Source organism: Schistocerca nitens, unplaced genomic scaffold (assembly GCF_023898315.1).
Source record: "Schistocerca nitens isolate TAMUIC-IGC-003100 unplaced genomic scaffold, iqSchNite1.1 HiC_scaffold_333, whole genome shotgun sequence".
Classification (NCBI taxonomy): Eukaryota; Metazoa; Arthropoda; class Insecta; order Orthoptera; family Acrididae; genus Schistocerca; species Schistocerca nitens.
The window spans coordinates 257,363-285,197 of NW_026045867.1; the positions used below are offsets into that span (position 1 = coordinate 257,363).

General features: G+C 52.2%; 57 non-coding genes across 57 annotated transcripts; 46 read left to right on the plus strand and 11 right to left on the minus strand.

Annotated features, from left to right (window-relative positions):
- The first annotated feature begins 318 nt into the window (after nt 1-318).
- On the plus strand, nt 319-390 carry Trnae-uuc (transfer RNA glutamic acid (anticodon UUC)). The gene has a single exon. It is a non-coding gene; the product is annotated as a tRNA-Glu (tRNA).
- Nucleotides 391-646: 256 nt separating this feature from the next.
- Trnai-aau (transfer RNA isoleucine (anticodon AAU)) lies at nt 647-720 on the plus strand. Its single transcript has one exon. It is a non-coding gene; the product is annotated as a tRNA-Ile (tRNA).
- Nucleotides 721-1,488: 768 nt separating this feature from the next.
- Nucleotides 1,489-1,560, minus strand: Trnag-ucc (transfer RNA glycine (anticodon UCC)). Its single transcript has one exon. It is a non-coding gene; the product is annotated as a tRNA-Gly (tRNA).
- A 330-nt stretch (nt 1,561-1,890) lies between these two features.
- Trnag-gcc (transfer RNA glycine (anticodon GCC)) lies at nt 1,891-1,961 on the plus strand. Its single transcript has one exon. It is a non-coding gene; the product is annotated as a tRNA-Gly (tRNA).
- A 298-nt stretch (nt 1,962-2,259) lies between these two features.
- Nucleotides 2,260-2,332, plus strand: Trnam-cau (transfer RNA methionine (anticodon CAU)). The gene has a single exon. It is a non-coding gene; the product is annotated as a tRNA-Met (tRNA).
- Nucleotides 2,333-2,785: 453 nt separating this feature from the next.
- Nucleotides 2,786-2,857, plus strand: Trnae-uuc (transfer RNA glutamic acid (anticodon UUC)). The gene has a single exon. It is a non-coding gene; the product is annotated as a tRNA-Glu (tRNA).
- Nucleotides 2,858-3,113: 256 nt separating this feature from the next.
- Trnai-aau (transfer RNA isoleucine (anticodon AAU)) lies at nt 3,114-3,187 on the plus strand. The gene has a single exon. It is a non-coding gene; the product is annotated as a tRNA-Ile (tRNA).
- A 764-nt stretch (nt 3,188-3,951) lies between these two features.
- Nucleotides 3,952-4,023, minus strand: Trnag-ucc (transfer RNA glycine (anticodon UCC)). Its single transcript has one exon. It is a non-coding gene; the product is annotated as a tRNA-Gly (tRNA).
- A 330-nt stretch (nt 4,024-4,353) lies between these two features.
- On the plus strand, nt 4,354-4,424 carry Trnag-gcc (transfer RNA glycine (anticodon GCC)). Its single transcript has one exon. It is a non-coding gene; the product is annotated as a tRNA-Gly (tRNA).
- Nucleotides 4,425-4,722: 298 nt separating this feature from the next.
- Trnam-cau (transfer RNA methionine (anticodon CAU)) lies at nt 4,723-4,795 on the plus strand. The gene has a single exon. It is a non-coding gene; the product is annotated as a tRNA-Met (tRNA).
- Nucleotides 4,796-5,248: 453 nt separating this feature from the next.
- Nucleotides 5,249-5,320, plus strand: Trnae-uuc (transfer RNA glutamic acid (anticodon UUC)). The gene has a single exon. It is a non-coding gene; the product is annotated as a tRNA-Glu (tRNA).
- Nucleotides 5,321-5,576: 256 nt separating this feature from the next.
- Trnai-aau (transfer RNA isoleucine (anticodon AAU)) lies at nt 5,577-5,650 on the plus strand. The gene has a single exon. It is a non-coding gene; the product is annotated as a tRNA-Ile (tRNA).
- Nucleotides 5,651-6,414: 764 nt separating this feature from the next.
- Nucleotides 6,415-6,486, minus strand: Trnag-ucc (transfer RNA glycine (anticodon UCC)). The gene has a single exon. It is a non-coding gene; the product is annotated as a tRNA-Gly (tRNA).
- A 330-nt stretch (nt 6,487-6,816) lies between these two features.
- Nucleotides 6,817-6,887, plus strand: Trnag-gcc (transfer RNA glycine (anticodon GCC)). Its single transcript has one exon. It is a non-coding gene; the product is annotated as a tRNA-Gly (tRNA).
- Nucleotides 6,888-7,185: 298 nt separating this feature from the next.
- Nucleotides 7,186-7,258, plus strand: Trnam-cau (transfer RNA methionine (anticodon CAU)). The gene has a single exon. It is a non-coding gene; the product is annotated as a tRNA-Met (tRNA).
- A 453-nt stretch (nt 7,259-7,711) lies between these two features.
- Trnae-uuc (transfer RNA glutamic acid (anticodon UUC)) lies at nt 7,712-7,783 on the plus strand. Its single transcript has one exon. It is a non-coding gene; the product is annotated as a tRNA-Glu (tRNA).
- Nucleotides 7,784-8,039: 256 nt separating this feature from the next.
- Nucleotides 8,040-8,113, plus strand: Trnai-aau (transfer RNA isoleucine (anticodon AAU)). The gene has a single exon. It is a non-coding gene; the product is annotated as a tRNA-Ile (tRNA).
- A 764-nt stretch (nt 8,114-8,877) lies between these two features.
- Trnag-ucc (transfer RNA glycine (anticodon UCC)) lies at nt 8,878-8,949 on the minus strand. Its single transcript has one exon. It is a non-coding gene; the product is annotated as a tRNA-Gly (tRNA).
- A 330-nt stretch (nt 8,950-9,279) lies between these two features.
- Trnag-gcc (transfer RNA glycine (anticodon GCC)) lies at nt 9,280-9,350 on the plus strand. The gene has a single exon. It is a non-coding gene; the product is annotated as a tRNA-Gly (tRNA).
- Nucleotides 9,351-9,648: 298 nt separating this feature from the next.
- Trnam-cau (transfer RNA methionine (anticodon CAU)) lies at nt 9,649-9,721 on the plus strand. Its single transcript has one exon. It is a non-coding gene; the product is annotated as a tRNA-Met (tRNA).
- A 453-nt stretch (nt 9,722-10,174) lies between these two features.
- Nucleotides 10,175-10,246, plus strand: Trnae-uuc (transfer RNA glutamic acid (anticodon UUC)). The gene has a single exon. It is a non-coding gene; the product is annotated as a tRNA-Glu (tRNA).
- A 256-nt stretch (nt 10,247-10,502) lies between these two features.
- On the plus strand, nt 10,503-10,576 carry Trnai-aau (transfer RNA isoleucine (anticodon AAU)). The gene has a single exon. It is a non-coding gene; the product is annotated as a tRNA-Ile (tRNA).
- Nucleotides 10,577-11,340: 764 nt separating this feature from the next.
- Nucleotides 11,341-11,412, minus strand: Trnag-ucc (transfer RNA glycine (anticodon UCC)). Its single transcript has one exon. It is a non-coding gene; the product is annotated as a tRNA-Gly (tRNA).
- A 330-nt stretch (nt 11,413-11,742) lies between these two features.
- Nucleotides 11,743-11,813, plus strand: Trnag-gcc (transfer RNA glycine (anticodon GCC)). Its single transcript has one exon. It is a non-coding gene; the product is annotated as a tRNA-Gly (tRNA).
- Nucleotides 11,814-12,111: 298 nt separating this feature from the next.
- On the plus strand, nt 12,112-12,184 carry Trnam-cau (transfer RNA methionine (anticodon CAU)). The gene has a single exon. It is a non-coding gene; the product is annotated as a tRNA-Met (tRNA).
- Nucleotides 12,185-12,637: 453 nt separating this feature from the next.
- Trnae-uuc (transfer RNA glutamic acid (anticodon UUC)) lies at nt 12,638-12,709 on the plus strand. The gene has a single exon. It is a non-coding gene; the product is annotated as a tRNA-Glu (tRNA).
- A 256-nt stretch (nt 12,710-12,965) lies between these two features.
- Nucleotides 12,966-13,039, plus strand: Trnai-aau (transfer RNA isoleucine (anticodon AAU)). The gene has a single exon. It is a non-coding gene; the product is annotated as a tRNA-Ile (tRNA).
- Nucleotides 13,040-13,803: 764 nt separating this feature from the next.
- Nucleotides 13,804-13,875, minus strand: Trnag-ucc (transfer RNA glycine (anticodon UCC)). The gene has a single exon. It is a non-coding gene; the product is annotated as a tRNA-Gly (tRNA).
- A 330-nt stretch (nt 13,876-14,205) lies between these two features.
- Trnag-gcc (transfer RNA glycine (anticodon GCC)) lies at nt 14,206-14,276 on the plus strand. Its single transcript has one exon. It is a non-coding gene; the product is annotated as a tRNA-Gly (tRNA).
- A 298-nt stretch (nt 14,277-14,574) lies between these two features.
- On the plus strand, nt 14,575-14,647 carry Trnam-cau (transfer RNA methionine (anticodon CAU)). Its single transcript has one exon. It is a non-coding gene; the product is annotated as a tRNA-Met (tRNA).
- Nucleotides 14,648-15,100: 453 nt separating this feature from the next.
- Nucleotides 15,101-15,172, plus strand: Trnae-uuc (transfer RNA glutamic acid (anticodon UUC)). The gene has a single exon. It is a non-coding gene; the product is annotated as a tRNA-Glu (tRNA).
- A 256-nt stretch (nt 15,173-15,428) lies between these two features.
- On the plus strand, nt 15,429-15,502 carry Trnai-aau (transfer RNA isoleucine (anticodon AAU)). Its single transcript has one exon. It is a non-coding gene; the product is annotated as a tRNA-Ile (tRNA).
- Nucleotides 15,503-16,268: 766 nt separating this feature from the next.
- Nucleotides 16,269-16,340, minus strand: Trnag-ucc (transfer RNA glycine (anticodon UCC)). The gene has a single exon. It is a non-coding gene; the product is annotated as a tRNA-Gly (tRNA).
- Nucleotides 16,341-16,670: 330 nt separating this feature from the next.
- Trnag-gcc (transfer RNA glycine (anticodon GCC)) lies at nt 16,671-16,741 on the plus strand. Its single transcript has one exon. It is a non-coding gene; the product is annotated as a tRNA-Gly (tRNA).
- Nucleotides 16,742-17,039: 298 nt separating this feature from the next.
- On the plus strand, nt 17,040-17,112 carry Trnam-cau (transfer RNA methionine (anticodon CAU)). Its single transcript has one exon. It is a non-coding gene; the product is annotated as a tRNA-Met (tRNA).
- A 453-nt stretch (nt 17,113-17,565) lies between these two features.
- Nucleotides 17,566-17,637, plus strand: Trnae-uuc (transfer RNA glutamic acid (anticodon UUC)). Its single transcript has one exon. It is a non-coding gene; the product is annotated as a tRNA-Glu (tRNA).
- Nucleotides 17,638-17,893: 256 nt separating this feature from the next.
- Nucleotides 17,894-17,967, plus strand: Trnai-aau (transfer RNA isoleucine (anticodon AAU)). Its single transcript has one exon. It is a non-coding gene; the product is annotated as a tRNA-Ile (tRNA).
- Nucleotides 17,968-18,733: 766 nt separating this feature from the next.
- On the minus strand, nt 18,734-18,805 carry Trnag-ucc (transfer RNA glycine (anticodon UCC)). The gene has a single exon. It is a non-coding gene; the product is annotated as a tRNA-Gly (tRNA).
- A 330-nt stretch (nt 18,806-19,135) lies between these two features.
- On the plus strand, nt 19,136-19,206 carry Trnag-gcc (transfer RNA glycine (anticodon GCC)). Its single transcript has one exon. It is a non-coding gene; the product is annotated as a tRNA-Gly (tRNA).
- Nucleotides 19,207-19,504: 298 nt separating this feature from the next.
- Nucleotides 19,505-19,577, plus strand: Trnam-cau (transfer RNA methionine (anticodon CAU)). Its single transcript has one exon. It is a non-coding gene; the product is annotated as a tRNA-Met (tRNA).
- A 453-nt stretch (nt 19,578-20,030) lies between these two features.
- Trnae-uuc (transfer RNA glutamic acid (anticodon UUC)) lies at nt 20,031-20,102 on the plus strand. The gene has a single exon. It is a non-coding gene; the product is annotated as a tRNA-Glu (tRNA).
- A 256-nt stretch (nt 20,103-20,358) lies between these two features.
- Nucleotides 20,359-20,432, plus strand: Trnai-aau (transfer RNA isoleucine (anticodon AAU)). Its single transcript has one exon. It is a non-coding gene; the product is annotated as a tRNA-Ile (tRNA).
- Nucleotides 20,433-21,196: 764 nt separating this feature from the next.
- Trnag-ucc (transfer RNA glycine (anticodon UCC)) lies at nt 21,197-21,268 on the minus strand. The gene has a single exon. It is a non-coding gene; the product is annotated as a tRNA-Gly (tRNA).
- A 330-nt stretch (nt 21,269-21,598) lies between these two features.
- Nucleotides 21,599-21,669, plus strand: Trnag-gcc (transfer RNA glycine (anticodon GCC)). The gene has a single exon. It is a non-coding gene; the product is annotated as a tRNA-Gly (tRNA).
- A 298-nt stretch (nt 21,670-21,967) lies between these two features.
- On the plus strand, nt 21,968-22,040 carry Trnam-cau (transfer RNA methionine (anticodon CAU)). Its single transcript has one exon. It is a non-coding gene; the product is annotated as a tRNA-Met (tRNA).
- A 453-nt stretch (nt 22,041-22,493) lies between these two features.
- On the plus strand, nt 22,494-22,565 carry Trnae-uuc (transfer RNA glutamic acid (anticodon UUC)). The gene has a single exon. It is a non-coding gene; the product is annotated as a tRNA-Glu (tRNA).
- A 256-nt stretch (nt 22,566-22,821) lies between these two features.
- Trnai-aau (transfer RNA isoleucine (anticodon AAU)) lies at nt 22,822-22,895 on the plus strand. Its single transcript has one exon. It is a non-coding gene; the product is annotated as a tRNA-Ile (tRNA).
- A 764-nt stretch (nt 22,896-23,659) lies between these two features.
- Trnag-ucc (transfer RNA glycine (anticodon UCC)) lies at nt 23,660-23,731 on the minus strand. The gene has a single exon. It is a non-coding gene; the product is annotated as a tRNA-Gly (tRNA).
- Nucleotides 23,732-24,061: 330 nt separating this feature from the next.
- On the plus strand, nt 24,062-24,132 carry Trnag-gcc (transfer RNA glycine (anticodon GCC)). Its single transcript has one exon. It is a non-coding gene; the product is annotated as a tRNA-Gly (tRNA).
- A 298-nt stretch (nt 24,133-24,430) lies between these two features.
- Nucleotides 24,431-24,503, plus strand: Trnam-cau (transfer RNA methionine (anticodon CAU)). Its single transcript has one exon. It is a non-coding gene; the product is annotated as a tRNA-Met (tRNA).
- A 453-nt stretch (nt 24,504-24,956) lies between these two features.
- On the plus strand, nt 24,957-25,028 carry Trnae-uuc (transfer RNA glutamic acid (anticodon UUC)). Its single transcript has one exon. It is a non-coding gene; the product is annotated as a tRNA-Glu (tRNA).
- A 256-nt stretch (nt 25,029-25,284) lies between these two features.
- Nucleotides 25,285-25,358, plus strand: Trnai-aau (transfer RNA isoleucine (anticodon AAU)). The gene has a single exon. It is a non-coding gene; the product is annotated as a tRNA-Ile (tRNA).
- A 764-nt stretch (nt 25,359-26,122) lies between these two features.
- Trnag-ucc (transfer RNA glycine (anticodon UCC)) lies at nt 26,123-26,194 on the minus strand. Its single transcript has one exon. It is a non-coding gene; the product is annotated as a tRNA-Gly (tRNA).
- Nucleotides 26,195-26,524: 330 nt separating this feature from the next.
- Nucleotides 26,525-26,595, plus strand: Trnag-gcc (transfer RNA glycine (anticodon GCC)). The gene has a single exon. It is a non-coding gene; the product is annotated as a tRNA-Gly (tRNA).
- Nucleotides 26,596-26,893: 298 nt separating this feature from the next.
- Trnam-cau (transfer RNA methionine (anticodon CAU)) lies at nt 26,894-26,966 on the plus strand. The gene has a single exon. It is a non-coding gene; the product is annotated as a tRNA-Met (tRNA).
- Nucleotides 26,967-27,419: 453 nt separating this feature from the next.
- Nucleotides 27,420-27,491, plus strand: Trnae-uuc (transfer RNA glutamic acid (anticodon UUC)). The gene has a single exon. It is a non-coding gene; the product is annotated as a tRNA-Glu (tRNA).
- A 256-nt stretch (nt 27,492-27,747) lies between these two features.
- Trnai-aau (transfer RNA isoleucine (anticodon AAU)) lies at nt 27,748-27,821 on the plus strand. The gene has a single exon. It is a non-coding gene; the product is annotated as a tRNA-Ile (tRNA).
- Nucleotides 27,822-27,835: the final 14 nt, after the last annotated feature.

Consider the following 27,835-nt stretch of genomic DNA (forward strand, 5'->3'; position numbering starts at 1 on the left):
ACTTGCAGTTCCTTTCTAATTTTTTTAGAAAAATGTACTAGTAGTAAAACTGAATTTCGTATGATGTAACATATAAAGTCACACAATGTACGACCTGCTATATAATGCCAGGCAGCAGGTCTTTAGTAGCAAAATAAGTAAATAAATATTACTACTTACAGGTTTGGTTTCCCTCCTACCCCAGTAACAACGAGACCAAAAGCAATGGTTTGTGACTGTTGCCATGCGCGCCTCGGCATGGTCGCGCGAAAAGATGCTCGCAAACAGGGAAAGTGCGACACGGAGAGCGAGTGGACGGCGTGTAAGAATATGCGCGCGTCCGGTGTGGTCTAGTGGCTAGGATACCTGGCTTTCACCCAGGAGGCCCGGGTTCGATTCCCGGTACCGGAACGGAATTTTTTCGGAACAAATCACGACAAGTTTTGACCGTGCGAAATGCTGTTTCACGTCCTCCTCGCATTATAGCTACTGGTTCGCAAACGTCAGCCGAAAACAGTCGAGAGAAACGGGCACGCAATGAAATTACTAAGAGCAGCGGAATAAAGGGAGGAGAGACGCTGGTCCACTGTTGGACTGCTGCATAGAAATGTTACATGGCAATACGCACAGCAATTGCCGCAAAGCGATGGAAGTCTCTTTGCACCGAGGCCCGTTAGCTCAGTTGGTTAGAGCGTCGTGCTAATAACGCGAAGGTCGTGGGTTCGATCCCCCCACGGGCCACTACGATTTTACTATTTCAAAAAGGCAACGCCGATTTCCCCGGGGAAGCATGGTGACAAAGAAATCGTCACATTGTTGTGGGAGCTGCTAGGGGACCCGAACGCGACGTGTCGGGACGCGCTAAAACACTTCACTGGTCACAGCACGCTGAACACACAGTTTCTCGTCCGATCACCGCTACTGCGCGACGCTGGGCGTTGTCAGTGCTTGGGCGGGTGACCGCCTGCGAACGCAGGGCACTGTCGACAGTTTCAATTCGTATTTCTCTTTCCTCTTCGCTTTCGGAGCTGCAGCGCTATTCGGTCATGGGCACTGGCGCCACGTTTTGCCTCTCGGTATGCCAAGTCGCGCCGTGCGGCCACAGTGTAATGAAGGAGCGTGTTGTAAAACACGCAACAAAGAAAGAAAGGAAGGAAGGATGGAAGGAAGGAAGGAAGGAAGGAATGAATGTACTAGTAATAAAACTGAATTTGTATGACAGAACATGTATAATCACACAATGATAACAGGCAGCGGGTCTTTACCTGAGGCATAAGTAATGTTGTGCCCGCCTCGCCATACCTCTCTCAGTCGTTTCGCGTGCTTGTCCTTTTGATATAGGCCGATTGGAGAGCGTCAGCTCTCGCGTCAGTCGAGACAAGTCGAGACTCAAGGGGAATCGACACACACACACACTATGGGGTGGCCTGCAGCGACTAAGAGGGGGAAAGAAACATTAATTTAAGGACGCGTGGCAAAAGTACTCGTACGCAAAAGTAAAAAGCCGGCTGCGGTGGCCGGGAATCGAACCCGGATCAACTGCTTGGAAGGCAACTATGCTGACCATTACACCACCACCGCACAGTTTCCTTCCGCGCACGCCGCGCTGTGTCTGCTTCCCGCCTGTCGGCGGCGGCTCAAGGTGGTCGTAGCTGTAGGCGCATTACGGGGTGGGCGAGCGCACCCAGACAGCGTCTCGACGCACATTTCGCGTCCTTTGGCAAGAGTCGTCGCGTGCGTGCGCCGCATGAGTACTTAGACGATCGCATTCTGGCGTCATTTTTAAGCAGTGCAGTGCAGGATTCAGCGTCTGTAGCATTCTCTCGAGAGGATGCGACGGCGCTGGACGGTAGTCCCACTTTCCCTTCAGGCGTCTCCGCGGAAAGCACCAGGAAGCTGTTAACTAGCTGAGCATCGGTGGTTCAGTGGTAGAATGCTCGCCTGCCACGCGGGCGGCCCGGGTTCGATTCCCGGCCGATGCATCATTTTCTTTTTTCTCCGATAATGGTGCCGCGTGTGTTTCGCACTCGAACTGCGTGAGCCATGAGAATGAACCGCGGGATTCCGTGTGGAAAGAACCAAACATGCAGCGCGCACGACTTGTCGTTTGGGCGCTTGCGTGCTATTGTACGTACTGGCGTCGGCCTAGCATAGCAAGTTGCCTGTCGCGCCGGGAATGCACGTGTAGCAACGGAAAAAAGTTAGCCAGGAAGTGCAGATAGACTCTCCTCCACTGGTATTCGGTACTTACAGAGATTCCAGAGGGTGCGGCGATCACCTGCCTCGGTAGCGCAGTAGGCAGCGCGTAAGTCTCATAATCTTAAGGTCGTGAGTTCGATCCTCACCCGGGGCATTTAATTTACTTTCGTTCACAGCTAAATTGACGGCTCTGCGGTTGCGAAGGAGCGAAACACTTTGTAGTTCGTTATGCACAAGGCTTCAACGACTCAGCGTGAAAATGTTCACTTCCCGTTATTACTACTTGCAGTTCCTTTCTAATTTTTTTAGAAAAATGTACTAGTAGTAAAACTGAATTTCGTATGATGTAACATATAAAGTCACACAATGTACGACCTGCTATATAATGCCAGGCAGCAGGTCTTTAGTAGCAAAATAAGTAAATAAATATTACTACTTACAGGTTTGGTTTCCCTCCTACCCCAGTAACAACGAGACCAAAAGCAATGGTTTGTGACTGTTGCCATGCGCGCCTCGGCATGGTCGCGCGAAAAGATGCTCGCAAACAGGGAAAGTGCGACACGGAGAGCGAGTGGACGGCGTGTAAGCACGATGGAATATGCGCGCGTCCGGTGTGGTCTAGTGGCTAGGATACCTGGCTTTCACCCAGGAGGCCCGGGTTCGATTCCCGGTACCGGAACGGAATTTTTTCGGAACAAATCACGACAAGTTTTGACCGTGCGAAATGCTGTTTCACGTCCTCCTCGCATTATAGCTACTGGTTCGCAAACGTCAGCCGAAAACAGTCGAGAGAAACGGGCACGCAATGAAATTACTAAGAGCAGCGGAATAAAGGGAGGAGAGACGCTGGTCCACTGTTGGACTGCTGCATAGAAATGTTACATGGCAATACGCACAGCAATTGCCGCAAAGCGATGGAAGTCTCTTTGCACCGAGGCCCGTTAGCTCAGTTGGTTAGAGCGTCGTGCTAATAACGCGAAGGTCGTGGGTTCGATCCCCCCACGGGCCACTACGATTTTACTATTTCAAAAAGGCAACGCCGATTTCCCCGGGGAAGCATGGTGACAAAGAAATCGTCACATTGTTGTGGGAGCTGCTAGGGGACCCGAACGCGACGTGTCGGGACGCGCTAAAACACTTCACTGGTCACAGCACGCTGAACACACAGTTTCTCGTCCGATCACCGCTACTGCGCGACGCTGGGCGTTGTCAGTGCTTGGGCGGGTGACCGCCTGCGAACGCAGGGCACTGTCGACAGTTTCAATTCGTATTTCTCTTTCCTCTTCGCTTTCGGAGCTGCAGCGCTATTCGGTCATGGGCACTGGCGCCACGTTTTGCCTCTCGGTATGCCAAGTCGCGCCGTGCGGCCACAGTGTAATGAAGGAGCGTGTTGTAAAACACGCAACAAAGAAAGAAAGGAAGGAAGGATGGAAGGAAGGAAGGAAGGAATGAATGTACTAGTAATAAAACTGAATTTGTATGACAGAACATGTATAATCACACAATGATAACAGGCAGCGGGTCTTTACCTGAGGCATAAGTAATGTTGTGCCCGCCTCGCCATACCTCTCTCAGTCGTTTCGCGTGCTTGTCCTTTTGATATAGGCCGATTGGAGAGCGTCAGCTCTCGCGTCAGTCGAGACAAGTCGAGACTCAAGGGGAATCGACACACACACACACTATGGGGTGGCCTGCAGCGACTAAGAGGGGGAAAGAAACATTAATTTAAGGACGCGTGGCAAAAGTACTCGTACGCAAAAGTAAAAAGCCGGCTGCGGTGGCCGGGAATCGAACCCGGATCAACTGCTTGGAAGGCAACTATGCTGACCATTACACCACCACCGCACAGTTTCCTTCCGCGCACGCCGCGCTGTGTCTGCTTCCCGCCTGTCGGCGGCGGCTCAAGGTGGTCGTAGCTGTAGGCGCATTACGGGGTGGGCGAGCGCACCCAGACAGCGTCTCGACGCACATTTCGCGTCCTTTGGCAAGAGTCGTCGCGTGCGTGCGCCGCATGAGTACTTAGACGATCGCATTCTGGCGTCATTTTTAAGCAGTGCAGTGCAGGATTCAGCGTCTGTAGCATTCTCTCGAGAGGATGCGACGGCGCTGGACGGTAGTCCCACTTTCCCTTCAGGCGTCTCCGCGGAAAGCACCAGGAAGCTGTTAACTAGCTGAGCATCGGTGGTTCAGTGGTAGAATGCTCGCCTGCCACGCGGGCGGCCCGGGTTCGATTCCCGGCCGATGCATCATTTTCTTTTTTCTCCGATAATGGTGCCGCGTGTGTTTCGCACTCGAACTGCGTGAGCCATGAGAATGAACCGCGGGATTCCGTGTGGAAAGAACCAAACATGCAGCGCGCACGACTTGTCGTTTGGGCGCTTGCGTGCTATTGTACGTACTGGCGTCGGCCTAGCATAGCAAGTTGCCTGTCGCGCCGGGAATGCACGTGTAGCAACGGAAAAAAGTTAGCCAGGAAGTGCAGATAGACTCTCCTCCACTGGTATTCGGTACTTACAGAGATTCCAGAGGGTGCGGCGATCACCTGCCTCGGTAGCGCAGTAGGCAGCGCGTAAGTCTCATAATCTTAAGGTCGTGAGTTCGATCCTCACCCGGGGCATTTAATTTACTTTCGTTCACAGCTAAATTGACGGCTCTGCGGTTGCGAAGGAGCGAAACACTTTGTAGTTCGTTATGCACAAGGCTTCAACGACTCAGCGTGAAAATGTTCACTTCCCGTTATTACTACTTGCAGTTCCTTTCTAATTTTTTTAGAAAAATGTACTAGTAGTAAAACTGAATTTCGTATGATGTAACATATAAAGTCACACAATGTACGACCTGCTATATAATGACAGGCAGCAGGTCTTTAGTAGCAAAATAAGTAAATAAATATTACTACTTACAGGTTTGGTTTCCCTCCTACCCCAGTAACAACGAGACCAAAAGCAATGGTTTGTGACTGTTGCCATGCGCGCCTCGGCATGGTCGCGCGAAAAGATGCTCGCAAACAGGGAAAGTGCGACACGGAGAGCGAGTGGACGGCGTGTAAGCACGATGGAATATGCGCGCGTCCGGTGTGGTCTAGTGGCTAGGATACCTGGCTTTCACCCAGGAGGCCCGGGTTCGATTCCCGGTACCGGAACGGAATTTTTTCGGAACAAATCACGACAAGTTTTGACCGTGCGAAATGCTGTTTCACGTCCTCCTCGCATTATAGCTACTGGTTCGCAAACGTCAGCCGAAAACAGTCGAGAGAAACGGGCACGCAATGAAATTACTAAGAGCAGCGGAATAAAGGGAGGAGAGACGCTGGTCCACTGTTGGACTGCTGCATAGAAATGTTACATGGCAATACGCACAGCAATTGCCGCAAAGCGATGGAAGTCTCTTTGCACCGAGGCCCGTTAGCTCAGTTGGTTAGAGCGTCGTGCTAATAACGCGAAGGTCGTGGGTTCGATCCCCCCACGGGCCACTACGATTTTACTATTTCAAAAAGGCAACGCCGATTTCCCCGGGGAAGCATGGTGACAAAGAAATCGTCACATTGTTGTGGGAGCTGCTAGGGGACCCGAACGCGACGTGTCGGGACGCGCTAAAACACTTCACTGGTCACAGCACGCTGAACACACAGTTTCTCGTCCGATCACCGCTACTGCGCGACGCTGGGCGTTGTCAGTGCTTGGGCGGGTGACCGCCTGCGAACGCAGGGCACTGTCGACAGTTTCAATTCGTATTTCTCTTTCCTCTTCGCTTTCGGAGCTGCAGCGCTATTCGGTCATGGGCACTGGCGCCACGTTTTGCCTCTCGGTATGCCAAGTCGCGCCGTGCGGCCACAGTGTAATGAAGGAGCGTGTTGTAAAACACGCAACAAAGAAAGAAAGGAAGGAAGGATGGAAGGAAGGAAGGAAGGAATGAATGTACTAGTAATAAAACTGAATTTGTATGACAGAACATGTATAATCACACAATGATAACAGGCAGCGGGTCTTTACCTGAGGCATAAGTAATGTTGTGCCCGCCTCGCCATACCTCTCTCAGTCGTTTCGCGTGCTTGTCCTTTTGATATAGGCCGATTGGAGAGCGTCAGCTCTCGCGTCAGTCGAGACAAGTCGAGACTCAAGGGGAATCGACACACACACACACTATGGGGTGGCCTGCAGCGACTAAGAGGGGGAAAGAAACATTAATTTAAGGACGCGTGGCAAAAGTACTCGTACGCAAAAGTAAAAAGCCGGCTGCGGTGGCCGGGAATCGAACCCGGATCAACTGCTTGGAAGGCAACTATGCTGACCATTACACCACCACCGCACAGTTTCCTTCCGCGCACGCCGCGCTGTGTCTGCTTCCCGCCTGTCGGCGGCGGCTCAAGGTGGTCGTAGCTGTAGGCGCATTACGGGGTGGGCGAGCGCACCCAGACAGCGTCTCGACGCACATTTCGCGTCCTTTGGCAAGAGTCGTCGCGTGCGTGCGCCGCATGAGTACTTAGACGATCGCATTCTGGCGTCATTTTTAAGCAGTGCAGTGCAGGATTCAGCGTCTGTAGCATTCTCTCGAGAGGATGCGACGGCGCTGGACGGTAGTCCCACTTTCCCTTCAGGCGTCTCCGCGGAAAGCACCAGGAAGCTGTTAACTAGCTGAGCATCGGTGGTTCAGTGGTAGAATGCTCGCCTGCCACGCGGGCGGCCCGGGTTCGATTCCCGGCCGATGCATCATTTTCTTTTTTCTCCGATAATGGTGCCGCGTGTGTTTCGCACTCGAACTGCGTGAGCCATGAGAATGAACCGCGGGATTCCGTGTGGAAAGAACCAAACATGCAGCGCGCACGACTTGTCGTTTGGGCGCTTGCGTGCTATTGTACGTACTGGCGTCGGCCTAGCATAGCAAGTTGCCTGTCGCGCCGGGAATGCACGTGTAGCAACGGAAAAAAGTTAGCCAGGAAGTGCAGATAGACTCTCCTCCACTGGTATTCGGTACTTACAGAGATTCCAGAGGGTGCGGCGATCACCTGCCTCGGTAGCGCAGTAGGCAGCGCGTAAGTCTCATAATCTTAAGGTCGTGAGTTCGATCCTCACCCGGGGCATTTAATTTACTTTCGTTCACAGCTAAATTGACGGCTCTGCGGTTGCGAAGGAGCGAAACACTTTGTAGTTCGTTATGCACAAGGCTTCAACGACTCAGCGTGAAAATGTTCACTTCCCGTTATTACTACTTGCAGTTCCTTTCTAATTTTTTTAGAAAAATGTACTAGTAGTAAAACTGAATTTCGTATGATGTAACATATAAAGTCACACAATGTACGACCTGCTATATAATGCCAGGCAGCAGGTCTTTAGTAGCAAAATAAGTAAATAAATATTACTACTTACAGGTTTGGTTTCCCTCCTACCCCAGTAACAACGAGACCAAAAGCAATGGTTTGTGACTGTTGCCATGCGCGCCTCGGCATGGTCGCGCGAAAAGATGCTCGCAAACAGGGAAAGTGCGACACGGAGAGCGAGTGGACGGCGTGTAAGCACGATGGAATATGCGCGCGTCCGGTGTGGTCTAGTGGCTAGGATACCTGGCTTTCACCCAGGAGGCCCGGGTTCGATTCCCGGTACCGGAACGGAATTTTTTCGGAACAAATCACGACAAGTTTTGACCGTGCGAAATGCTGTTTCACGTCCTCCTCGCATTATAGCTACTGGTTCGCAAACGTCAGCCGAAAACAGTCGAGAGAAACGGGCACGCAATGAAATTACTAAGAGCAGCGGAATAAAGGGAGGAGAGACGCTGGTCCACTGTTGGACTGCTGCATAGAAATGTTACATGGCAATACGCACAGCAATTGCCGCAAAGCGATGGAAGTCTCTTTGCACCGAGGCCCGTTAGCTCAGTTGGTTAGAGCGTCGTGCTAATAACGCGAAGGTCGTGGGTTCGATCCCCCCACGGGCCACTACGATTTTACTATTTCAAAAAGGCAACGCCGATTTCCCCGGGGAAGCATGGTGACAAAGAAATCGTCACATTGTTGTGGGAGCTGCTAGGGGACCCGAACGCGACGTGTCGGGACGCGCTAAAACACTTCACTGGTCACAGCACGCTGAACACACAGTTTCTCGTCCGATCACCGCTACTGCGCGACGCTGGGCGTTGTCAGTGCTTGGGCGGGTGACCGCCTGCGAACGCAGGGCACTGTCGACAGTTTCAATTCGTATTTCTCTTTCCTCTTCGCTTTCGGAGCTGCAGCGCTATTCGGTCATGGGCACTGGCGCCACGTTTTGCCTCTCGGTATGCCAAGTCGCGCCGTGCGGCCACAGTGTAATGAAGGAGCGTGTTGTAAAACACGCAACAAAGAAAGAAAGGAAGGAAGGATGGAAGGAAGGAAGGAAGGAATGAATGTACTAGTAATAAAACTGAATTTGTATGACAGAACATGTATAATCACACAATGATAACAGGCAGCGGGTCTTTACCTGAGGCATAAGTAATGTTGTGCCCGCCTCGCCATACCTCTCTCAGTCGTTTCGCGTGCTTGTCCTTTTGATATAGGCCGATTGGAGAGCGTCAGCTCTCGCGTCAGTCGAGACAAGTCGAGACAGACTCAAGGGGAATCGACGCACACACTATAGGGTGGCCTGCAGCGACTAAGAGGGGGAAAGAAACATTAATTTAAGGACGCGTGGCAAAAGTACTCGTACGCAAAAGTAAAAAGCCGGCTGCGGTGGCCGGGAATCGAACCCGGATCAACTGCTTGGAAGGCAACTATGCTGACCATTACACCACCACCGCACAGTTTCCTTCCGCGCACGCCGCGCTGTGTCTGCTTCCCGCCTGTCGGCGGCGGCTCAAGGTGGTCGTAGCTGTAGGCGCATTACGGGGTGGGCGAGCGCACCCAGACAGCGTCTCGACGCACATTTCGCGTCCTTTGGCAAGAGTCGTCGCGTGCGTGCGCCGCATGAGTACTTAGACGATCGCATTCTGGCGTCATTTTTAAGCAGTGCAGTGCAGGATTCAGCGTCTGTAGCATTCTCTCGAGAGGATGCGACGGCGCTGGACGGTAGTCCCACTTTCCCTTCAGGCGTCTCCGCGGAAAGCACCAGGAAGCTGTTAACTAGCTGAGCATCGGTGGTTCAGTGGTAGAATGCTCGCCTGCCACGCGGGCGGCCCGGGTTCGATTCCCGGCCGATGCATCATTTTCTTTTTTCTCCGATAATGGTGCCGCGTGTGTTTCGCACTCGAACTGCGTGAGCCATGAGAATGAACCGCGGGATTCCGTGTGGAAAGAACCAAACATGCAGCGCGCACGACTTGTCGTTTGGGCGCTTGCGTGCTATTGTACGTACTGGCGTCGGCCTAGCATAGCAAGTTGCCTGTCGCGCCGGGAATGCACGTGTAGCAACGGAAAAAAGTTAGCCAGGAAGTGCAGATAGACTCTCCTCCACTGGTATTCGGTACTTACAGAGATTCCAGAGGGTGCGGCGATCACCTGCCTCGGTAGCGCAGTAGGCAGCGCGTAAGTCTCATAATCTTAAGGTCGTGAGTTCGATCCTCACCCGGGGCATTTAATTTACTTTCGTTCACAGCTAAATTGACGGCTCTGCGGTTGCGAAGGAGCGAAACACTTTGTAGTTCGTTATGCACAAGGCTTCAACGACTCAGCGTGAAAATGTTCACTTCCCGTTATTACTACTTGCAGTTCCTTTCTAATTTTTTTAGAAAAATGTACTAGTAGTAAAACTGAATTTCGTATGATGTAACATATAAAGTCACACAATGTACGACCTGCTATATAATGACAGGCAGCAGGTCTTTAGTAGCAAAATAAGTAAATAAATATTACTACTTACAGGTTTGGTTTCCCTCCTACCCCAGTAACAACGAGACCAAAAGCAATGGTTTGTGACTGTTGCCATGCGCGCCTCGGCATGGTCGCGCGAAAAGATGCTCGCAAACAGGGAAAGTGCGACACGGAGAGCGAGTGGACGGCGTGTAAGCACGATGGAATATGCGCGCGTCCGGTGTGGTCTAGTGGCTAGGATACCTGGCTTTCACCCAGGAGGCCCGGGTTCGATTCCCGGTACCGGAACGGAATTTTTTCGGAACAAATCACGACAAGTTTTGACCGTGCGAAATGCTGTTTCACGTCCTCCTCGCATTATAGCTACTGGTTCGCAAACGTCAGCCGAAAACAGTCGAGAGAAACGGGCACGCAATGAAATTACTAAGAGCAGCGGAATAAAGGGAGGAGAGACGCTGGTCCACTGTTGGACTGCTGCATAGAAATGTTACATGGCAATACGCACAGCAATTGCCGCAAAGCGATGGAAGTCTCTTTGCACCGAGGCCCGTTAGCTCAGTTGGTTAGAGCGTCGTGCTAATAACGCGAAGGTCGTGGGTTCGATCCCCCCACGGGCCACTACGATTTTACTATTTCAAAAAGGCAACGCCGATTTCCCCGGGGAAGCATGGTGACAAAGAAATCGTCACATTGTTGTGGGAGCTGCTAGGGGACCCGAACGCGACGTGTCGGGACGCGCTAAAACACTTCACTGGTCACAGCACGCTGAACACACAGTTTCTCGTCCGATCACCGCTACTGCGCGACGCTGGGCGTTGTCAGTGCTTGGGCGGGTGACCGCCTGCGAACGCAGGGCACTGTCGACAGTTTCAATTCGTATTTCTCTTTCCTCTTCGCTTTCGGAGCTGCAGCGCTATTCGGTCATGGGCACTGGCGCCACGTTTTGCCTCTCGGTATGCCAAGTCGCGCCGTGCGGCCACAGTGTAATGAAGGAGCGTGTTGTAAAACACGCAACAAAGAAAGAAAGGAAGGAAGGATGGAAGGAAGGAAGGAAGGAATGAATGTACTAGTAATAAAACTGAATTTGTATGACAGAACATGTATAATCACACAATGATAACAGGCAGCGGGTCTTTACCTGAGGCATAAGTAATGTTGTGCCCGCCTCGCCATACCTCTCTCAGTCGTTTCGCGTGCTTGTCCTTTTGATATAGGCCGATTGGAGAGCGTCAGCTCTCGCGTCAGTCGAGACAAGTCGAGACTCAAGGGGAATCGACACACACACACACTATGGGGTGGCCTGCAGCGACTAAGAGGGGGAAAGAAACATTAATTTAAGGACGCGTGGCAAAAGTACTCGTACGCAAAAGTAAAAAGCCGGCTGCGGTGGCCGGGAATCGAACCCGGATCAACTGCTTGGAAGGCAACTATGCTGACCATTACACCACCACCGCACAGTTTCCTTCCGCGCACGCCGCGCTGTGTCTGCTTCCCGCCTGTCGGCGGCGGCTCAAGGTGGTCGTAGCTGTAGGCGCATTACGGGGTGGGCGAGCGCACCCAGACAGCGTCTCGACGCACATTTCGCGTCCTTTGGCAAGAGTCGTCGCGTGCGTGCGCCGCATGAGTACTTAGACGATCGCATTCTGGCGTCATTTTTAAGCAGTGCAGTGCAGGATTCAGCGTCTGTAGCATTCTCTCGAGAGGATGCGACGGCGCTGGACGGTAGTCCCACTTTCCCTTCAGGCGTCTCCGCGGAAAGCACCAGGAAGCTGTTAACTAGCTGAGCATCGGTGGTTCAGTGGTAGAATGCTCGCCTGCCACGCGGGCGGCCCGGGTTCGATTCCCGGCCGATGCATCATTTTCTTTTTTCTCCGATAATGGTGCCGCGTGTGTTTCGCACTCGAACTGCGTGAGCCATGAGAATGAACCGCGGGATTCCGTGTGGAAAGAACCAAACATGCAGCGCGCACGACTTGTCGTTTGGGCGCTTGCGTGCTATTGTACGTACTGGCGTCGGCCTAGCATAGCAAGTTGCCTGTCGCGCCGGGAATGCACGTGTAGCAACGGAAAAAAGTTAGCCAGGAAGTGCAGATAGACTCTCCTCCACTGGTATTCGGTACTTACAGAGATTCCAGAGGGTGCGGCGATCACCTGCCTCGGTAGCGCAGTAGGCAGCGCGTAAGTCTCATAATCTTAAGGTCGTGAGTTCGATCCTCACCCGGGGCATTTAATTTACTTTCGTTCACAGCTAAATTGACGGCTCTGCGGTTGCGAAGGAGCGAAACACTTTGTAGTTCGTTATGCACAAGGCTTCAACGACTCAGCGTGAAAATGTTCACTTCCCGTTATTACTACTTGCAGTTCCTTTCTAATTTTTTTAGAAAAATGTACTAGTAGTAAAACTGAATTTCGTATGATGTAACATATAAAGTCACACAATGTACGACCTGCTATATAATGACAGGCAGCAGGTCTTTAGTAGCAAAATAAGTAAATAAATATTACTACTTACAGGTTTGGTTTCCCTCCTACCCCAGTAACAACGAGACCAAAAGCAATGGTTTGTGACTGTTGCCATGCGCGCCTCGGCATGGTCGCGCGAAAAGATGCTCGCAAACAGGGAAAGTGCGACACGGAGAGCGAGTGGACGGCGTGTAAGCACGATGGAATATGCGCGCGTCCGGTGTGGTCTAGTGGCTAGGATACCTGGCTTTCACCCAGGAGGCCCGGGTTCGATTCCCGGTACCGGAACGGAATTTTTTCGGAACAAATCACGACAAGTTTTGACCGTGCGAAATGCTGTTTCACGTCCTCCTCGCATTATAGCTACTGGTTCGCAAACGTCAGCCGAAAACAGTCGAGAGAAACGGGCACGCAATGAAATTACTAAGAGCAGCGGAATAAAGGGAGGAGAGACGCTGGTCCACTGTTGGACTGCTGCATAGAAATGTTACATGGCAATACGCACAGCAATTGCCGCAAAGCGATGGAAGTCTCTTTGCACCGAGGCCCGTTAGCTCAGTTGGTTAGAGCGTCGTGCTAATAACGCGAAGGTCGTGGGTTCGATCCCCCCACGGGCCACTACGATTTTACTATTTCAAAAAGGCAACGCCGATTTCCCCGGGGAAGCATGGTGACAAAGAAATCGTCACATTGTTGTGGGAGCTGCTAGGGGACCCGAACGCGACGTGTCGGGACGCGCTAAAACACTTCACTGGTCACAGCACGCTGAACACACAGTTTCTCGTCCGATCACCGCTACTGCGCGACGCTGGGCGTTGTCAGTGCTTGGGCGGGTGACCGCCTGCGAACGCAGGGCACTGTCGACAGTTTCAATTCGTATTTCTCTTTCCTCTTCGCTTTCGGAGCTGCAGCGCTATTCGGTCATGGGCACTGGCGCCACGTTTTGCCTCTCGGTATGCCAAGTCGCGCCGTGCGGCCACAGTGTAATGAAGGAGCGTGTTGTAAAACACGCAACAAAGAAAGAAAGGAAGGAAGGATGGAAGGAAGGAAGGAAGGAATGAATGTACTAGTAATAAAACTGAATTTGTATGACAGAACATGTATAATCACACAATGATAACAGGCAGCGGGTCTTTACCTGAGGCATAAGTAATGTTGTGCCCGCCTCGCCATACCTCTCTCAGTCGTTTCGCGTGCTTGTCCTTTTGATATAGGCCGATTGGAGAGCGTCAGCTCTCGCGTCAGTCGAGACAAGTCGAGACTCAAGGGGAATCGACACACACACACACTATGGGGTGGCCTGCAGCGACTAAGAGGGGGAAAGAAACATTAATTTAAGGACGCGTGGCAAAAGTACTCGTACGCAAAAGTAAAAAGCCGGCTGCGGTGGCCGGGAATCGAACCCGGATCAACTGCTTGGAAGGCAACTATGCTGACCATTACACCACCACCGCACAGTTTCCTTCCGCGCACGCCGCGCTGTGTCTGCTTCCCGCCTGTCGGCGGCGGCTCAAGGTGGTCGTAGCTGTAGGCGCATTACGGGGTGGGCGAGCGCACCCAGACAGCGTCTCGACGCACATTTCGCGTCCTTTGGCAAGAGTCGTCGCGTGCGTGCGCCGCATGAGTACTTAGACGATCGCATTCTGGCGTCATTTTTAAGCAGTGCAGTGCAGGATTCAGCGTCTGTAGCATTCTCTCGAGAGGATGCGACGGCGCTGGACGGTAGTCCCACTTTCCCTTCAGGCGTCTCCGCGGAAAGCACCAGGAAGCTGTTAACTAGCTGAGCATCGGTGGTTCAGTGGTAGAATGCTCGCCTGCCACGCGGGCGGCCCGGGTTCGATTCCCGGCCGATGCATCATTTTCTTTTTTCTCCGATAATGGTGCCGCGTGTGTTTCGCACTCGAACTGCGTGAGCCATGAGAATGAACCGCGGGATTCCGTGTGGAAAGAACCAAACATGCAGCGCGCACGACTTGTCGTTTGGGCGCTTGCGTGCTATTGTACGTACTGGCGTCGGCCTAGCATAGCAAGTTGCCTGTCGCGCCGGGAATGCACGTGTAGCAACGGAAAAAAGTTAGCCAGGAAGTGCAGATAGACTCTCCTCCACTGGTATTCGGTACTTACAGAGATTCCAGAGGGTGCGGCGATCACCTGCCTCGGTAGCGCAGTAGGCAGCGCGTAAGTCTCATAATCTTAAGGTCGTGAGTTCGATCCTCACCCGGGGCATTTAATTTACTTTCGTTCACAGCTAAATTGACGGCTCTGCGGTTGCGAAGGAGCGAAACACTTTGTAGTTCGTTATGCACAAGGCTTCAACGACTCAGCGTGAAAATGTTCACTTCCCGTTATTACTACTTGCAGTTCCTTTCTAATTTTTTTAGAAAAATGTACTAGTAGTAAAACTGAATTTCGTATGATGTAACATATAAAGTCACACAATGTACGACCTGCTATATAATGACAGGCAGCAGGTCTTTAGTAGCAAAATAAGTAAATAAATATTACTACTTACAGGTTTGGTTTCCCTCCTACCCCAGTAACAACGAGACCAAAAGCAATGGTTTGTGACTGTTGCCATGCGCGCCTCGGCATGGTCGCGCGAAAAGATGCTCGCAAACAGGGAAAGTGCGACACGGAGAGCGAGTGGACGGCGTGTAAGCACGATGGAATATGCGCGCGTCCGGTGTGGTCTAGTGGCTAGGATACCTGGCTTTCACCCAGGAGGCCCGGGTTCGATTCCCGGTACCGGAACGGAATTTTTTCGGAACAAATCACGACAAGTTTTGACCGTGCGAAATGCTGTTTCACGTCCTCCTCGCATTATAGCTACTGGTTCGCAAACGTCAGCCGAAAACAGTCGAGAGAAACGGGCACGCAATGAAATTACTAAGAGCAGCGGAATAAAGGGAGGAGAGACGCTGGTCCACTGTTGGACTGCTGCATAGAAATGTTACATGGCAATACGCACAGCAATTGCCGCAAAGCGATGGAAGTCTCTTTGCACCGAGGCCCGTTAGCTCAGTTGGTTAGAGCGTCGTGCTAATAACGCGAAGGTCGTGGGTTCGATCCCCCCACGGGCCACTACGATTTTACTATTTCAAAAAGGCAACGCCGATTTCCCCGGGGAAGCATGGTGACAAAGAAATCGTCACATTGTTGTGGGAGCTGCTAGGGGACCCGAACGCGACGTGTCGGGACGCGCTAAAACACTTCACTGGTCACAGCACGCTGAACACACAGTTTCTCGTCCGATCACCGCTACTGCGCGACGCTGGGCGTTGTCAGTGCTTGGGCGGGTGACCGCCTGCGAACGCAGGGCACTGTCGACAGTTTCAATTCGTATTTCTCTTTCCTCTTCGCTTTCGGAGCTGCAGCGCTATTCGGTCATGGGCACTGGCGCCACGTTTTGCCTCTCGGTATGCCAAGTCGCGCCGTGCGGCCACAGTGTAATGAAGGAGCGTGTTGTAAAACACGCAACAAAGAAAGAAAGGAAGGATGGAAGGAAGGAAGGAAGGAATGAATGTACTAGTAATAAAACTGAATTTGTATGACAGAACATGTATAATCACACAATGATAACAGGCAGCGGGTCTTTACCTGAGGCATAAGTAATGTTGTGCCCGCCTCGCCATACCTCTCTCAGTCGTTTCGCGTGCTTGTCCTTTTGATATAGGCCGATTGGAGAGCGTCAGCTCTCGCGTCAGCCGAGCAAAGTCGAGACAAGTCGAGACTCAAGGGGAATCGACGCACACACTATAGGGTGGCCTGCAGCGACTAAGAGGGGGAAAGAAACATTAATTTAAGGACGCGTGGCAAAAGTACTCGTACGCAAAAGTAAAAAGCCGGCTGCGGTGGCCGGGAATCGAACCCGGATCAACTGCTTGGAAGGCAACTATGCTGACCATTACACCACCACCGCACAGTTTCCTTCCGCGCACGCCGCGCTGTGTCTGCTTCCCGCCTGTCGGCGGCGGCTCAAGGTGGTCGTAGCTGTAGGCGCATTACGGGGTGGGCGAGCGCACCCAGACAGCGTCTCGACGCACATTTCGCGTCCTTTGGCAAGAGTCGTCGCGTGCGTGCGCCGCACGAGTACTTAGACGATCGCATTCTGGCGTCATTTTTAAGCAGTGCAGTGCAGGATTCAGCGTCTGTAGCATTCTCTCGAGAGGATGCGACGGCGCTGGACGGTAGTCCCACTTTCCCTTCAGGCGTCTCCGCGGAAAGCACCAGGAAGCTGTTAACTAGCTGAGCATCGGTGGTTCAGTGGTAGAATGCTCGCCTGCCACGCGGGCGGCCCGGGTTCGATTCCCGGCCGATGCATCATTTTCTTTTTTCTCCGATAATGGTGCCGCGTGTGTTTCGCACTCGAACTGCGTGAGCCATGAGAATGAACCGCGGGATTCCGTGTGGAAAGAACCAAACATGCAGCGCGCACGACTTGTCGTTTGGGCGCTTGCGTGCTATTGTACGTACTGGCGTCGGCCTAGCATAGCAAGTTGCCTGTCGCGCCGGGAATGCACGTGTAGCAACGGAAAAAAGTTAGCCAGGAAGTGCAGATAGACTCTCCTCCACTGGTATTCGGTACTTACAGAGATTCCAGAGGGTGCGGCGATCACCTGCCTCGGTAGCGCAGTAGGCAGCGCGTAAGTCTCATAATCTTAAGGTCGTGAGTTCGATCCTCACCCGGGGCATTTAATTTACTTTCGTTCACAGCTAAATTGACGGCTCTGCGGTTGCGAAGGAGCGAAACACTTTGTAGTTCGTTATGCACAAGGCTTCAACGACTCAGCGTGAAAATGTTCACTTCCCGTTATTACTACTTGCAGTTCCTTTCTAATTTTTTTAGAAAAATGTACTAGTAGTAAAACTGAATTTCGTATGATGTAACATATAAAGTCACACAATGTACGACCTGCTATATAATGCCAGGCAGCAGGTCTTTAGTAGCAAAATAAGTAAATAAATATTACTACTTACAGGTTTGGTTTCCCTCCTACCCCAGTAACAACGAGACCAAAAGCAATGGTTTGTGACTGTTGCCATGCGCGCCTCGGCATGGTCGCGCGAAAAGATGCTCGCAAACAGGGAAAGTGCGACACGGAGAGCGAGTGGACGGCGTGTAAGCACGATGGAATATGCGCGCGTCCGGTGTGGTCTAGTGGCTAGGATACCTGGCTTTCACCCAGGAGGCCCGGGTTCGATTCCCGGTACCGGAACGGAATTTTTTCGGAACAAATCACGACAAGTTTTGACCGTGCGAAATGCTGTTTCACGTCCTCCTCGCATTATAGCTACTGGTTCGCAAACGTCAGCCGAAAACAGTCGAGAGAAACGGGCACGCAATGAAATTACTAAGAGCAGCGGAATAAAGGGAGGAGAGACGCTGGTCCACTGTTGGACTGCTGCATAGAAATGTTACATGGCAATACGCACAGCAATTGCCGCAAAGCGATGGAAGTCTCTTTGCACCGAGGCCCGTTAGCTCAGTTGGTTAGAGCGTCGTGCTAATAACGCGAAGGTCGTGGGTTCGATCCCCCCACGGGCCACTACGATTTTACTATTTCAAAAAGGCAACGCCGATTTCCCCGGGGAAGCATGGTGACAAAGAAATCGTCACATTGTTGTGGGAGCTGCTAGGGGACCCGAACGCGACGTGTCGGGACGCGCTAAAACACTTCACTGGTCACAGCACGCTGAACACACAGTTTCTCGTCCGATCACCGCTACTGCGCGACGCTGGGCGTTGTCAGTGCTTGGGCGGGTGACCGCCTGCGAACGCAGGGCACTGTCGACAGTTTCAATTCGTATTTCTCTTTCCTCTTCGCTTTCGGAGCTGCAGCGCTATTCGGTCATGGGCACTGGCGCCACGTTTTGCCTCTCGGTATGCCAAGTCGCGCCGTGCGGCCACAGTGTAATGAAGGAGCGTGTTGTAAAACACGCAACAAAGAAAGAAAGGAAGGATGGAAGGAAGGAAGGAAGGAATGAATGTACTAGTAATAAAACTGAATTTGTATGACAGAACATGTATAATCACACAATGATAACAGGCAGCGGGTCTTTACCTGAGGCATAAGTAATGTTGTGCCCGCCTCGCCATACCTCTCTCAGTCGTTTCGCGTGCTTGTCCTTTTGATATAGGCCGATTGGAGAGCGTCAGCTCTCGCGTCAGCCGAGCAAAGTCGAGACAAGTCGAGACTCAAGGGGAATCGACGCACACACTATAGGGTGGCCTGCAGCGACTAAGAGGGGGAAAGAAACATTAATTTAAGGACGCGTGGCAAAAGTACTCGTACGCAAAAGTAAAAAGCCGGCTGCGGTGGCCGGGAATCGAACCCGGATCAACTGCTTGGAAGGCAACTATGCTGACCATTACACCACCACCGCACAGTTTCCTTCCGCGCACGCCGCGCTGTGTCTGCTTCCCGCCTGTCGGCGGCGGCTCAAGGTGGTCGTAGCTGTAGGCGCATTACGGGGTGGGCGAGCGCACCCAGACAGCGTCTCGACGCACATTTCGCGTCCTTTGGCAAGAGTCGTCGCGTGCGTGCGCCGCACGAGTACTTAGACGATCGCATTCTGGCGTCATTTTTAAGCAGTGCAGTGCAGGATTCAGCGTCTGTAGCATTCTCTCGAGAGGATGCGACGGCGCTGGACGGTAGTCCCACTTTCCCTTCAGGCGTCTCCGCGGAAAGCACCAGGAAGCTGTTAACTAGCTGAGCATCGGTGGTTCAGTGGTAGAATGCTCGCCTGCCACGCGGGCGGCCCGGGTTCGATTCCCGGCCGATGCATCATTTTCTTTTTTCTCCGATAATGCTGCCGCGTGTGTTTCGCACTCGAACTGCGTGAGCCATGAGAATGAACCGCGGGATTCCGTGTGGAAAGAACCAAACATGCAGCGCGCACGACTTGTCGTTTGGGCGCTTGCGTGCTATTGTACGTACTGGCGTCGGCCTAGCATAGCAAGTTGCCTGTCGCGCCGGGAATGCACGTGTAGCAACGGAAAAAAGTTAGCCAGGAAGTGCAGATAGACTCTCCTCCACTGGTATTCGGTACTTACAGAGATTCCAGAGGGTGCGGCGATCACCTGCCTCGGTAGCGCAGTAGGCAGCGCGTAAGTCTCATAATCTTAAGGTCGTGAGTTCGATCCTCACCCGGGGCATTTAATTTACTTTCGTTCACAGCTAAATTGACGGCTCTGCGGTTGCGAAGGAGCGAAACACTTTGTAGTTCGTTATGCACAAGGCTTCAACGACTCAGCGTGAAAATGTTCACTTCCCGTTATTACTACTTGCAGTTCCTTTCTAATTTTTTTAGAAAAATGTACTAGTAGTAAAACTGAATTTCGTATGATGTAACATATAAAGTCACACAATGTACGACCTGCTATATAATGCCAGGCAGCAGGTCTTTAGTAGCAAAATAAGTAAATAAATATTACTACTTACAGGTTTGGTTTCCCTCCTACCCCAGTAACAACGAGACCAAAAGCAATGGTTTGTGACTGTTGCCATGCGCGCCTCGGCATGGTCGCGCGAAAAGATGCTCGCAAACAGGGAAAGTGCGACACGGAGAGCGAGTGGACGGCGTGTAAGCACGATGGAATATGCGCGCGTCCGGTGTGGTCTAGTGGCTAGGATACCTGGCTTTCACCCAGGAGGCCCGGGTTCGATTCCCGGTACCGGAACGGAATTTTTTCGGAACAAATCACGACAAGTTTTGACCGTGCGAAATGCTGTTTCACGTCCTCCTCGCATTATAGCTACTGGTTCGCAAACGTCAGCCGAAAACAGTCGAGAGAAACGGGCACGCAATGAAATTACTAAGAGCAGCGGAATAAAGGGAGGAGAGACGCTGGTCCACTGTTGGACTGCTGCATAGAAATGTTACATGGCAATACGCACAGCAATTGCCGCAAAGCGATGGAAGTCTCTTTGCACCGAGGCCCGTTAGCTCAGTTGGTTAGAGCGTCGTGCTAATAACGCGAAGGTCGTGGGTTCGATCCCCCCACGGGCCACTACGATTTTACTATTTCAAAAAGGCAACGCCGATTTCCCCGGGGAAGCATGGTGACAAAGAAATCGTCACATTGTTGTGGGAGCTGCTAGGGGACCCGAACGCGACGTGTCGGGACGCGCTAAAACACTTCACTGGTCACAGCACGCTGAACACACAGTTTCTCGTCCGATCACCGCTACTGCGCGACGCTGGGCGTTGTCAGTGCTTGGGCGGGTGACCGCCTGCGAACGCAGGGCACTGTCGACAGTTTCAATTCGTATTTCTCTTTCCTCTTCGCTTTCGGAGCTGCAGCGCTATTCGGTCATGGGCACTGGCGCCACGTTTTGCCTCTCGGTATGCCAAGTCGCGCCGTGCGGCCACAGTGTAATGAAGGAGCGTGTTGTAAAACACGCAACAAAGAAAGAAAGGAAGGAAGGATGGAAGGAAGGAAGGAAGGAATGAATGTACTAGTAATAAAACTGAATTTGTATGACAGAACATGTATAATCACACAATGATAACAGGCAGCGGGTCTTTACCTGAGGCATAAGTAATGTTGTGCCCGCCTCGCCATACCTCTCTCAGTCGTTTCGCGTGCTTGTCCTTTTGATATAGGCCGATTGGAGAGCGTCAGCTCTCGCGTCAGTCGAGACAAGTCGAGACTCAAGGGGAATCGACACACACACACACTATGGGGTGGCCTGCAGCGACTAAGAGGGGGAAAGAAACATTAATTTAAGGACGCGTGGCAAAAGTACTCGTACGCAAAAGTAAAAAGCCGGCTGCGGTGGCCGGGAATCGAACCCGGATCAACTGCTTGGAAGGCAACTATGCTGACCATTACACCACCACCGCACAGTTTCCTTCCGCGCACGCCGCGCTGTGTCTGCTTCCCGCCTGTCGGCGGCGGCTCAAGGTGGTCGTAGCTGTAGGCGCATTACGGGGTGGGCGAGCGCACCCAGACAGCGTCTCGACGCACATTTCGCGTCCTTTGGCAAGAGTCGTCGCGTGCGTGCGCCGCACGAGTACTTAGACGATCGCATTCTGGCGTCATTTTTAAGCAGTGCAGTGCAGGATTCAGCGTCTGTAGCATTCTCTCGAGAGGATGCGACGGCGCTGGACGGTAGTCCCACTTTCCCTTCAGGCGTCTCCGCGGAAAGCACCAGGAAGCTGTTAACTAGCTGAGCATCGGTGGTTCAGTGGTAGAATGCTCGCCTGCCACGCGGGCGGCCCGGGTTCGATTCCCGGCCGATGCATCATTTTCTTTTTTCTCCGATAATGCTGCCGCGTGTGTTTCGCACTCGAACTGCGTGAGCCATGAGAATGAACCGCGGGATTCCGTGTGGAAAGAACCAAACATGCAGCGCGCACGACTTGTCGTTTGGGCGCTTGCGTGCTATTGTACGTACTGGCGTCGGCCTAGCATAGCAAGTTGCCTGTCGCGCCGGGAATGCACGTGTAGCAACGGAAAAAAGTTAGCCAGGAAGTGCAGATAGACTCTCCTCCACTGGTATTCGGTACTTACAGAGATTCCAGAGGGTGCGGCGATCACCTGCCTCGGTAGCGCAGTAGGCAGCGCGTAAGTCTCATAATCTTAAGGTCGTGAGTTCGATCCTCACCCGGGGCATTTAATTTACTTTCGTTCACAGCTAAATTGACGGCTCTGCGGTTGCGAAGGAGCGAAACACTTTGTAGTTCGTTATGCACAAGGCTTCAACGACTCAGCGTGAAAATGTTCACTTCCCGTTATTACTACTTGCAGTTCCTTTCTAATTTTTTTAGAAAAATGTACTAGTAGTAAAACTGAATTTCGTATGATGTAACATATAAAGTCACACAATGTACGACCTGCTATATAATGCCAGGCAGCAGGTCTTTAGTAGCAAAATAAGTAAATAAATATTACTACTTACAGGTTTGGTTTCCCTCCTACCCCAGTAACAACGAGACCAAAAGCAATGGTTTGTGACTGTTGCCATGCGCGCCTCGGCATGGTCGCGCGAAAAGATGCTCGCAAACAGGGAAAGTGCGACACGGAGAGCGAGTGGACGGCGTGTAAGCACGATGGAATATGCGCGCGTCCGGTGTGGTCTAGTGGCTAGGATACCTGGCTTTCACCCAGGAGGCCCGGGTTCGATTCCCGGTACCGGAACGGAATTTTTTCGGAACAAATCACGACAAGTTTTGACCGTGCGAAATGCTGTTTCACGTCCTCCTCGCATTATAGCTACTGGTTCGCAAACGTCAGCCGAAAACAGTCGAGAGAAACGGGCACGCAATGAAATTACTAAGAGCAGCGGAATAAAGGGAGGAGAGACGCTGGTCCACTGTTGGACTGCTGCATAGAAATGTTACATGGCAATACGCACAGCAATTGCCGCAAAGCGATGGAAGTCTCTTTGCACCGAGGCCCGTTAGCTCAGTTGGTTAGAGCGTCGTGCTAATAACGCGAAGGTCGTGGGTTCGATCCCCCCACGGGCCACTACGATTTTACTATTTCAAAAAGGCAACGCCGATTTCCCCGGGGAAGCATGGTGACAAAGAAATCGTCACATTGTTGTGGGAGCTGCTAGGGGACCCGAACGCGACGTGTCGGGACGCGCTAAAACACTTCACTGGTCACAGCACGCTGAACACACAGTTTCTCGTCCGATCACCGCTACTGCGCGACGCTGGGCGTTGTCAGTGCTTGGGCGGGTGACCGCCTGCGAACGCAGGGCACTGTCGACAGTTTCAATTCGTATTTCTCTTTCCTCTTCGCTTTCGGAGCTGCAGCGCTATTCGGTCATGGGCACTGGCGCCACGTTTTGCCTCTCGGTATGCCAAGTCGCGCCGTGCGGCCACAGTGTAATGAAGGAGCGTGTTGTAAAACACGCAACAAAGAAAGAAAGGAAGGAAGGATGGAAGGAAGGAAGGAAGGAATGAATGTACTAGTAATAAAACTGAATTTGTATGACAGAACATGTATAATCACACAATGATAACAGGCAGCGGGTCTTTACCTGAGGCATAAGTAATGTTGTGCCCGCCTCGCCATACCTCTCTCAGTCGTTTCGCGTGCTTGTCCTTTTGATATAGGCCGATTGGAGAGCGTCAGCTCTCGCGTCAGTCGAGACAAGTCGAGACTCAAGGGGAATCGACACACACACACACTATGGGGTGGCCTGCAGCGACTAAGAGGGGGAAAGAAACATTAATTTAAGGACGCGTGGCAAAAGTACTCGTACGCAAAAGTAAAAAGCCGGCTGCGGTGGCCGGGAATCGAACCCGGATCAACTGCTTGGAAGGCAACTATGCTGACCATTACACCACCACCGCACAGTTTCCTTCCGCGCACGCCGCGCTGTGTCTGCTTCCCGCCTGTCGGCGGCGGCTCAAGGTGGTCGTAGCTGTAGGCGCATTACGGGGTGGGCGAGCGCACCCAGACAGCGTCTCGACGCACATTTCGCGTCCTTTGGCAAGAGTCGTCGCGTGCGTGCGCCGCATGAGTACTTAGACGATCGCATTCTGGCGTCATTTTTAAGCAGTGCAGTGCAGGATTCAGCGTCTGTAGCATTCTCTCGAGAGGATGCGACGGCGCTGGACGGTAGTCCCACTTTCCCTTCAGGCGTCTCCGCGGAAAGCACCAGGAAGCTGTTAACTAGCTGAGCATCGGTGGTTCAGTGGTAGAATGCTCGCCTGCCACGCGGGCGGCCCGGGTTCGATTCCCGGCCGATGCATCATTTTCTTTTTTCTCCGATAATGGTGCCGCGTGTGTTTCGCACTCGAACTGCGTGAGCCATGAGAATGAACCGCGGGATTCCGTGTGGAAAGAACCAAACATGCAGCGCGCACGACTTGTCGTTTGGGCGCTTGCGTGCTATTGTACGTACTGGCGTCGGCCTAGCATAGCAAGTTGCCTGTCGCGCCGGGAATGCACGTGTAGCAACGGAAAAAAGTTAGCCAGGAAGTGCAGATAGACTCTCCTCCACTGGTATTCGGTACTTACAGAGATTCCAGAGGGTGCGGCGATCACCTGCCTCGGTAGCGCAGTAGGCAGCGCGTAAGTCTCATAATCTTAAGGTCGTGAGTTCGATCCTCACCCGGGGCATTTAATTTACTTTCGTTCACAGCTAAATTGACGGCTCTGCGGTTGCGAAGGAGCGAAACACTTTGTAGTTCGTTATGCACAAGGCTTCAACGACTCAGCGTGAAAATGTTCACTTCCCGTTATTACTACTTGCAGTTCCTTTCTAATTTTTTTAGAAAAATGTACTAGTAGTAAAACTGAATTTCGTATGATGTAACATATAAAGTCACACAATGTACGACCTGCTATATAATGACAGGCAGCAGGTCTTTAGTAGCAAAATAAGTAAATAAATATTACTACTTACAGGTTTGGTTTCCCTCCTACCCCAGTAACAACGAGACCAAAAGCAATGGTTTGTGACTGTTGCCATGCGCGCCTCGGCATGGTCGCGCGAAAAGATGCTCGCAAACAGGGAAAGTGCGACACGGAGAGCGAGTGGACGGCGTGTAAGCACGATGGAATATGCGCGCGTCCGGTGTGGTCTAGTGGCTAGGATACCTGGCTTTCACCCAGGAGGCCCGGGTTCGATTCCCGGTACCGGAACGGAATTTTTTCGGAACAAATCACGACAAGTTTTGACCGTGCGAAATGCTGTTTCACGTCCTCCTCGCATTATAGCTACTGGTTCGCAAACGTCAGCCGAAAACAGTCGAGAGAAACGGGCACGCAATGAAATTACTAAGAGCAGCGGAATAAAGGGAGGAGAGACGCTGGTCCACTGTTGGACTGCTGCATAGAAATGTTACATGGCAATACGCACAGCAATTGCCGCAAAGCGATGGAAGTCTCTTTGCACCGAGGCCCGTTAGCTCAGTTGGTTAGAGCGTCGTGCTAATAACGCGAAGGTCGTGGGTTCGATCCCCCCACGGGCCACTACGATTTTACTATTTCAAAAAGGCAACGCCGATTTCCCCGGGGAAGCATGGTGACAAAGAAATCGTCACATTGTTGTGGGAGCTGCTAGGGGACCCGAACGCGACGTGTCGGGACGCGCTAAAACACTTCACTGGTCACAGCACGCTGAACACACAGTTTCTCGTCCGATCACCGCTACTGCGCGACGCTGGGCGTTGTCAGTGCTTGGGCGGGTGACCGCCTGCGAACGCAGGGCACTGTCGACAGTTTCAATTCGTATTTCTCTTTCCTCTTCGCTTTCGGAGCTGCAGCGCTATTCGGTCATGGGCACTGGCGCCACGTTTTGCCTCTCGGTATGCCAAGTCGCGCCGTGCGGCCACAGTGTAATGAAGGAGCGTGTTGTAAAACACGCAACAAAGAAAGAAAGGAAGGAAGGATGGAAGGAAGGAAGGAAGGAATGAATGTACTAGTAATAAAACTGAATTTGTATGACAGAACATGTATAATCACACAATGATAACAGGCAGCGGGTCTTTACCTGAGGCATAAGTAATGTTGTGCCCGCCTCGCCATACCTCTCTCAGTCGTTTCGCGTGCTTGTCCTTTTGATATAGGCCGATTGGAGAGCGTCAGCTCTCGCGTCAGTCGAGACAAGTCGAGACTCAAGGGGAATCGACACACACACACACTATGGGGTGGCCTGCAGCGACTAAGAGGGGGAAAGAAACATTAATTTAAGGACGCGTGGCAAAAGTACTCGTACGCAAAAGTAAAAAGCCGGCTGCGGTGGCCGGGAATCGAACCCGGATCAACTGCTTGGAAGGCAACTATGCTGACCATTACACCACCACCGCACAGTTTCCTTCCGCGCACGCCGCGCTGTGTCTGCTTCCCGCCTGTCGGCGGCGGCTCAAGGTGGTCGTAGCTGTAGGCGCATTACGGGGTGGGCGAGCGCACCCAGACAGCGTCTCGACGCACATTTCGCGTCCTTTGGCAAGAGTCGTCGCGTGCGTGCGCCGCATGAGTACTTAGACGATCGCATTCTGGCGTCATTTTTAAGCAGTGCAGTGCAGGATTCAGCGTCTGTAGCATTCTCTCGAGAGGATGCGACGGCGCTGGACGGTAGTCCCACTTTCCCTTCAGGCGTCTCCGCGGAAAGCACCAGGAAGCTGTTAACTAGCTGAGCATCGGTGGTTCAGTGGTAGAATGCTCGCCTGCCACGCGGGCGGCCCGGGTTCGATTCCCGGCCGATGCATCATTTTCTTTTTTCTCCGATAATGGTGCCGCGTGTGTTTCGCACTCGAACTGCGTGAGCCATGAGAATGAACCGCGGGATTCCGTGTGGAAAGAACCAAACATGCAGCGCGCACGACTTGTCGTTTGGGCGCTTGCGTGCTATTGTACGTACTGGCGTCGGCCTAGCATAGCAAGTTGCCTGTCGCGCCGGGAATGCACGTGTAGCAACGGAAAAAAGTTAGCCAGGAAGTGCAGATAGACTCTCCTCCACTGGTATTCGGTACTTACAGAGATTCCAGAGGGTGCGGCGATCACCTGCCTCGGTAGCGCAGTAGGCAGCGCGTAAGTCTCATAATCTTAAGGTCGTGAGTTCGATCCTCACCCGGGGCATTTAATTTACTTTCGTTCACAGCTAAATTGACGGCTCTGCGGTTGCGAAGGAGCGAAACACTTTGTAGTTCGTTATGCACAAGGCTTCAACGACTCAGCGTGAAAATGTTCACTTCCCGTTATTACTACTTGCAGTTCCTTTCTAATTTTTTTAGAAAAATGTACTAGTAGTAAAACTGAATTTCGTATGATGTAACATATAAAGTCACACAATGTACGACCTGCTATATAATGCCAGGCAGCAGGTCTTTAGTAGCAAAATAAGTAAATAAATATTACTACTTACAGGTTTGGTTTCCCTCCTACCCCAGTAACAACGAGACCAAAAGCAATGGTTTGTGACTGTTGCCATGCGCGCCTCGGCATGGTCGCGCGAAAAGATGCTCGCAAACAGGGAAAGTGCGACACGGAGAGCGAGTGGACGGCGTGTAAGCACGATGGAATATGCGCGCGTCCGGTGTGGTCTAGTGGCTAGGATACCTGGCTTTCACCCAGGAGGCCCGGGTTCGATTCCCGGTACCGGAACGGAATTTTTTCGGAACAAATCACGACAAGTTTTGACCGTGCGAAATGCTGTTTCACGTCCTCCTCGCATTATAGCTACTGGTTCGCAAACGTCAGCCGAAAACAGTCGAGAGAAACGGGCACGCAATGAAATTACTAAGAGCAGCGGAATAAAGGGAGGAGAGACGCTGGTCCACTGTTGGACTGCTGCATAGAAATGTTACATGGCAATACGCACAGCAATTGCCGCAAAGCGATGGAAGTCTCTTTGCACCGAGGCCCGTTAGCTCAGTTGGTTAGAGCGTCGTGCTAATAACGCGAAGGTCGTGGGTTCGATCCCCCCACGGGCCACTACGATTTTACTA